An 8,135-nucleotide genomic window follows, 5' to 3' on the forward strand; every position below is an offset into this window, starting at 1 on the left:
ATCAATACTAAAATTTCTACTCTGGTGGGAGCAGGAACTCAGTGTGGAAGGGATGTGAGTCATCTACTCAGAATTATGGCTGATATAAAGCTGAAGGCTCTCCTTGTGCATCACTTCTTCTTTTGTGTCATAGAATACAGTTTATCTTGCTTTAATGAGCATTTTTAAGAAAATAAAATGTAGTTATTACTCCCCAGGCATAATTCTTGAGAACCTTTTAGCCTAAGAAGGCTCAGAAGTGACCTGTTTTATCTTCTTCAGAAACATGGATTCCAGAATGATGCAAGCCTTCCAAAAGGAAATCACCTGCCCTCTCTGCATGAAGTACTTCATAGATCCAGTCACCTTAGCCTGTGGGCACAGCTTTTGTAGGCCCTGTGTCTAACTTGGCTGGCATAACCTCCCAGATCATGTTACCTACTCTGAATGCAAGCAGATGGTATAAAAAAGAAACTTTAAAACAAATATTTGTATGAAGAAACTGGCAGCTGTTGTCAGAAAAACCAGTCTTTTGCAATTCCTGAGCTCTGAGGAACACATGTGTGGGGCTCATAAGAAGATCTTCTGTGAAGAAGACAAGAACTTTCTCTGTTTGCTCTGCTCTAAATCCCAGGAGCATGAAGCTCACAGACATTGGCCAATCGAAATTGCTGCTGAGGAGCACAGGGTAAGTGATTCCTCTGAAGATCCATGTCTGTAAGAACAAAGAAATCAACATGGATCTGTTTCCTTGGGGAATGCATGACTTTCTCTGTGTTTCTCATTCAGAATCTCTTCCAGGTTCCAAGTCTCAGGCTTCCCATATTTGACAAACATCTGAAAGGAACAAAGAAAATGTAATGACCCTGTTATTTTCAATGGGTTTAATTTATCTCTCATTTCTGGCTTCTTCCCTATGTGAAGGTCTTAATGTTACACTATTCTTTGCTGCTTCTCTGATTTATGATTTTTTTTACGGGAGAATATGGTGAAGAAAATGCAGTGTTTATGGGACAAATACTGTGAAAGTTACAGAAACTTGACCATGGAGATATTGATTATGGGCTCATGGGAGGTTAGTTCCATGCTTCTACCTTCAACATGAACTTAGGGGGGCATATGTGCAATATTTAAAGTAGGAAATAGATCTGAAACTCTAGTTTTCTCTAGGATTAAACAAGAAAGGGGTAGAGTCAATAGTAAAAGTATTTCCTCAGTTCCTATTTAGAGCAATATGGCCCTTAGCTAGAATTTCTAGCTGAGACACAGATATTATCAAAAGCATGCTGCTTTACTACAGGTAAAGGTACACTTAGTACTTAAACAACAGCTACAAAAAACTGGGCCATTTCACAATGTCATATGTTCTGGGATGATATAAGTGACAGGCAAAAGTGGTATTTGGTAGTCACTGAAAATTCAAATGCAGCTTCCAAAGCAGATTAAGCTGACTGCTGGTAGAAAATTTCAGAGTGGGATAAATGGTTCAAATACAAGAACAGTCTGAAATTACCCCAAATAATTAATATTTAACAACATAATATAAACTATGGAGGGGAAATATGATGGATGACATAGCTTTGTGTTTTGAGTAGAAGATTACAAGTTTGAGAATAATTTTTAAAAAACTCATTTTCTTTGTGAATGGTTATCCTGAGCGTGTTATAATTTAAATGAAAATTAATTAAAAATTGTTTCATGATAACTATGGCAAATTATAAGCTAGAAAATATGGCAGAAATGAAGTCTGCAAATATCTCTTATTGGAAAGTTTAGGATACAAATCAGAAAGAAAAATGACCAACATGTAAATAAGTAAAATTCTTGATATATTAAAGTATGATAACTTGGGTTTTTTTACAATAATTAAACAGGGAAGTAGAAAAAGAGTACAAGGGCAGAGACTGGAGATGAGGTTTGAATTTTAAATAGTTGGTGATAAAAGTTTTCACTAAATAATTACTTTGAGATTAAGTCCTGAAGAAGAACATAGCCATAGAGTGTCAACCCAGAGAGAAGCACATATCAAATAATTGCACTTGGTATATTGGGAGGGAGGTCGCTGAAGTGACATTGAGGTTGATGTCATGGATTGAAATGACTTTTGAGGAGAATCGAAGGAAATGGTCTCAGACAGATAATAGAATCAGATGCTAAATGACATTTCAGTAAGTCAGTTAGGTGGGTGAAGTGCATGAAAATGAGTATTGCACCCTGAGGTTACAGTATGTAGGCTTTAAGTGACTTGGCTTAAACTCAAGAAAAGTGAATGGTTTGCAATTCACTCCTTGGGGTCTAAAGTCCTTAAATATGAAATGGGTTATGTTTCTCCACATATGGGTTGGAAAGGATAAAACAACTTTATTTTTGTGTGTGGATTGCTTTAGAAAACTCTTAATTATGAATTAAGTGAATGTAACTTGTTGAATAAAACTGTTGATCATGATTTAGAGTAAAGGACATCGTGGCACAGTCCTGAAATCACAGCTGCTTGGGAGGCTAAGGCAGAAATATTTTGAGTCCAACCTCAGCAACTTAATGAAATTCCCTAACAAAATTAAAAGAAAGAAAGAAAGAAGCCATGAATATTTATAAAAGAAGGAAAGGAATAAAAATTTGTGGATTCTGAAAGTTTGACAAGATGAAGGCTTAAATATAATTGTTAATAAGACAAACAAGAATCAGGGAATTTCTTTATTTTATTTTATTTTTTGTTTGTCCTTTTAAAATACACATGACAGTAGAATGTATTGTGACATATTATGCATACTTAGATTATAACTTATTCTGATTAGAATCCCATTCTTGTGATAATACATGATGTGGAATTTCACTGGTAGTATATTCATATATAAACAGAGGAAAGTTATGTCCTAAAATCAGGGAGTTTCAACAGGAGTTAGAGGGATAGGTCCACATTTTGATGAATTTATTTTATTGCAGAACTACATAAATTTAAGAAGAAAAGCAATTAGAGTTGAATATGGGAAAGATGCCTGCAACTTACTATGAGGAAGAAAGGCACCATTTAGAGAGGCTGCAAAAAGAGAACAAAGACATTTTTGAGCAGCTCAAAGAGAGTAAAACCAGGATGGCTCATATGACAGAGATGCTAAGAGGAATATATGAAGAGGTGAAGGAAATATGCCACAGACCAGATGTGGAGTTACTCCAGGTAACTACTGATACATGGGGATGTAGGACAAGCATGTATAGCTGTTGCGTTTCCCACCTGAAATCCACTTCCCCTGTTGCTTCCAGTTTGGGTCTATAAACATATTTCCCTACAACTGCAGTTACTTTGCTAGCAGGTCACTGCTTCCCAGGATTTCCAAAAACCGAGGATCCCTCCTATGTTATCTGTAAGAGACAAAAATGTATGGAATGATTAATGGATAGTCCCCATCTGAAAATCAACAACATAATTGGGACGTTTAGAAATTCACAAAATAGTGAGCTGAACATGGGTATTCAGGTTAATTCACCGATGTAACAAGATGGGGTGATTAAAAAATATAGACCTTATTAATACTCCTTTGTGGCTGCTCACCTGAGACACAGGGCCTTGGGACAATGGCTGGGATCTTATTTTTGATTGCAGCAGAGCCCATTCTCCACAGTCTCTGCCCCTTCCACTCACACAGAATATTGAAGACCAGAGTTTACCAGGACTCTACAGTGGACTATTTTCTTTTGAGTAGAGAGGAAGTGGGAAATGCATCCAAGGATGGGAGATAAAACTTCTGGGGAAGTAGTAACTTCTGGTGCTGTATCAAAAATCTCACACTGTACCTAATGGTAGAGGGATCCTGTGAAAATCACTCAGACTTTTTATATTTCTTTTCACAGGTCTTTGGAGACACACTGCACAGGTGAGTGTTTACCTGCCTCCCAGCAGATGCTATTTTCAGTTTCTACAGTACTAGTCAGGACTACTATAGTGCATAATTCATTGGAATACTGAGTCACTCTATGGTCTACATTTTTCCTCCCCCACCTACTCTTGACATTTCTCTTACTTCCTATTCTCAGTGATTTTAGGAGCAGCTTCAATAAAAATGTGGCAAAAGAGAAATTATTTAAAAATCCTTCCATTCCTTGTTTTCTTTCCAGTTCTGGAAAGCCTATGCAGATAAAGGAGAAATACTAAGTGTTCTCAAGGGTGATGAAGTCAGACACCTGACAGAGCTAATAGAGGGAACAGTGGCTAACAGGAGAGATAGAATGCTCCAATATGTGAAACCTCTAGAGATTTTTTAATTTTGTATGTATAAGTTGACAGTTTTAAATGACAGTGGAAAGAAACTCACAGCATTTTAGAACTCTGTGGGTCCTCCAGGAAGCAGATATCCTGCCTAAGATTCTTCAGAAACTCCCTGTTAAGGAGGCAACAGCCTTTTCTAGTTTTTAGAGAAGCTTGTGTCTGCAGATAGGGAGACTTCAGTGTAGACTGGAAATGGACACCAGATTCTCACTCTTAAATATATGCAAGTGAACAGAAAACTAAGTATGTTTACAGAATTTGAGGAATAACAGAAAGGATTAAAGTGGATTCCAATAGCATTTACAATATATTTGAATATTTAGGAACTGCGAATAAGAATTAATTTCACAAAGTGATAATTTCTGTATTTCCATATCTGTGTGTTGCAAGAATTCTTATAAAGTGTCTTATCAAGAAGAGTCATGATTTTCTGACTGTACATATGTTAACTGCATATTCCTTCTTGCAGGATTGAATCTATGCAGCTGTATATAGTCCAGCCTGTGAATCCAGAACTCAGTGCAGGGCCCATCACTGGACTAACTGACAGGCTCAACAGCTTCCGAGGTAAGCATAAGTCCATTGGCAGTATTATCACAATCTATTATTTGTTGTTAGGACCACATGGGTGGTATTTCTCTTTTATTACATATTTTACTTATTTTAGAAATAAATAATTTGACTGCAAATTCTTGAGTATGAGTCTATAGTCAAATTTACAGTATAAAGAGTGAAAGATTAAAAAAACGACTTAAATATAATCCAGGCTCATATGTCCTGAGATATATATATATATATATATATATATATATATATATATATATATATTAAACAAGTGATATAAAAATTGGAAATTTTAATAAACAGAGCTACACTCAGATTTAAGTTTCATTATTCAATTTCATATACAAATTTATGCAGTTGACCAGTATGTTCATTATTGAAAAAAAATTTGGTCCTGGCATTCTAACTTGGGGCCTTGCACATATTAGGCAAGCACCCCACCACTTAGCCAGGTATGCAGCCCCTAGTTTTGTTTTGAAAGAGAGTCTCACTAATTTGCCCAAGCTGGCCTTGAACTTTTCATCTGCTTATCCCACTCTTCTGGGATTTCAGGCTTAAGCCACCTTATCCTGCTAAATTTGAATTGTTAGGAGAAGCTTTGAGGGGGTAAATAGTTGACTAGAAATTTATCTTGGTTTTAACATGGGTATCTGTGATTAAATGACATAAAAATTTAAATAGTTATAGGAAATCTAAGAGAAGAAATCAGCTTTATCACCAAGAAAGGAAAATACACATAAAATTAATTTTGGTTTGCTCAATATAAAATGCTATATGTTAAATCTCAGATATGCAGGGAAGTGCAGAGCATGCAGAAAACTTAGGGATAGTGAAAAATTTTGCATAAATTAATTTTAAATTATTCTTTCTAAAATTACAGAATTTATTGAGGAATAACAGAAAGGATTAAAGTGGATTCCAACAGCATTTATAATATTTTTGAATATTTAGTAACTGTGGATAAGAATTAATTTCACCAAGTGATAATTTCTAATATATATATATATATATATATATATATATATATATATATATATACAGTTATCTAGAAAAGGTTACAAGAGAGAAAATCTTCACCTCTCATCCAAATAATGACACCATTTTTTTTGAAATAGGAATATTTTTCTGATACTCATTTTTGATGCCTCCAGAGAGTTCAGGGCATCCTCTCTGTAGCTATTTTGAAATAAACATCAAATTAAAAGATATTAGTTTTATATTTGACTCAATATTTGATTTTTCACATTTTCAACAAATTTCTGTATCTGTGGTAAGGAATTTGTTTGTTCTGTAGATTTACTATTCACACCCATAATTTATTAGGTTTTACAACCAAAATCATTGTTGCAGTTACAATTTCACATTTCTCAGTAGTATCATTTCTTCTCAGAAAGACTTTTTTAAGAACTTTAACTTCTTATTATTTACATACATGTCTGCAATATTTTTCTTATAGTTGATATTACTCTGTGTCCTGAAAGAGCCAACTGCCAAGTCTTCCTGTATGGAGAGTTGAGAAACGTGAATGTTGGATGCGATCCACAAGGTGCCTCCTGTATCACTCCAACATCAGAATGCTTTCTTGCCTGGGGTACTCAGACTTTTACCACTGGCAGATATTACTGGGAGGTGGAAGTGGGAGGCTCTTGGAAGCAGGCTTTGGGAGTCTATAATGATTATTGGAGAAAAAACAGAAATTACAAGATGGATGAGGTGGAGGGGCTCTTCCTTCTTGGATGTGTTAAGTAGGGTTCCTATTACACTCTCTTTACCACCTGCCCACTTGTACTTCAATATGTACCAAGGCCCATTGGCCGAATAGGAGTATTCCTGGATTATGAAGGTAGAATGGTGAGCTTCATTAATGTTTCTCAAAGTTCACTGATATATAGTATTCTTTCCTGTTCCTTTTCTCCCCGTGTCAATCCTGTTTTCTGCTGTAGTCACATCTGACCAGACATAGATAAGGACTATGCCCCAATGTATGGAAAATTAAATATCTAAGGAAGCCCTCTTCCTTGGGTATTGTCAAACATTACAAACAGGTTACATTTTATTTACTTTACACTCCTTCTAATGTTGTGAAAACCTGCTTACTCTCTTATTAATTATGGTGATAATATTAAAAGCCCATATATTTCTAAAATTTGTTTTTTAAAATTTGTTCATTTGAGGAATATAATTGTCTATGGTACGTGAATTAGAATATATTTCTGGTTTTACTTTATTTCTGGACTGTCACAAATGAAAGAATAGATAAAGTATAATTTAATAAAGTTGAAATTCAACCTAAGAGAACATGTCTCTTTCTCTACCCAAACAAGCATGACCATAAAGACTCAATGGTTATAAGAACAAAATTTTCTCCCTTCTTTTTTTTTTTTTTTTTTTTTTGCTAACTTTAATTTACTCATCTTGGTCCATTTTCTGTTGTTTTTACACAAAACCTGCATCTGAGTAAATTATAAAGAAAAGATTCATTTATCTCACAGTTCTGAAAACAGGTAAGTTCTAGGTCATGGTGCCTCACTTTCTGGTGAGTTTCATGATGAATCTGCTCATAGCAGAGAAGCAGAAGGAAAAATCATCCAGTGCAGAATGTGGGAGCACATGGATGGCATCCTTCATAACAACCCACTTTCTTAAAAATAACTCTCCAAGGGCCCAAAATTCACTCTTTCATTCAGGTTCAGTCCCAGGAGAAAGGCACTGATCCTTTTTAATGACTTAAAGGCCCCATCCCCAAACTCCACTGCTCTATGAAATTACACTTTAACTTGTTTTTTTATTGAGGACAAACCATATTCAAAACATATTACTATATGTCCTTCCTGTCCATTATTCTGAGTAATCATGCTTAATCATCTGTGTGATGAATTCCTTTATAAAATTATAATCATACATGTGAATATTTACAATCATTAGTATTCTCCTCTGCAGTGGCAATCACAGGACAATCAATCTAGTGCTGAATCAAATGGTTATACAGATGGAAAAAAAGAAACCTGAGCCCTACCTATACATAGTCTTTTACAGGTTGACTTAAGAGAAAATAGTAGTCTCATAGAAAAATTGCCTAGACAAGACATAAAAACAATAATCAATGAGGAAGAATTTAATGCATCTGCATTAAAATTAATGACTTTTTGCTTAAAGATAATATTTTACAAGTGTAAACATACAAAACTGGAGTTGGAAAATTGCCATGCACTATGAGCTGTGCCTGTAATTTTACCTACTTGGAAGCCAAATAAGGTGGTTGGTTTGAGTCCAGGTGTTCAAGGCAATAAAGCAAGATCTTTTCTCAAAAAAATAAAAGCTGGAACAA

The 8,135-nt window shown here is 35.0% G+C and overlaps 1 pseudogene; it reads left to right on the forward strand.

Moving 5' to 3' along the window:
- Positions 1 to 265: 265 nt before the first annotated feature.
- LOC114082013 (tripartite motif-containing protein 51-like) lies at positions 266 to 6,760 on the forward strand (annotated as a pseudogene).
- The last annotated feature ends 1,375 nt before the right edge of the window (positions 6,761 to 8,135 follow it).

This window comes from Marmota flaviventris, chromosome 9 (assembly GCF_047511675.1).
Source record: "Marmota flaviventris isolate mMarFla1 chromosome 9, mMarFla1.hap1, whole genome shotgun sequence".
NCBI lineage: Eukaryota > Metazoa > Chordata > Mammalia > Rodentia > Sciuridae > Marmota > Marmota flaviventris.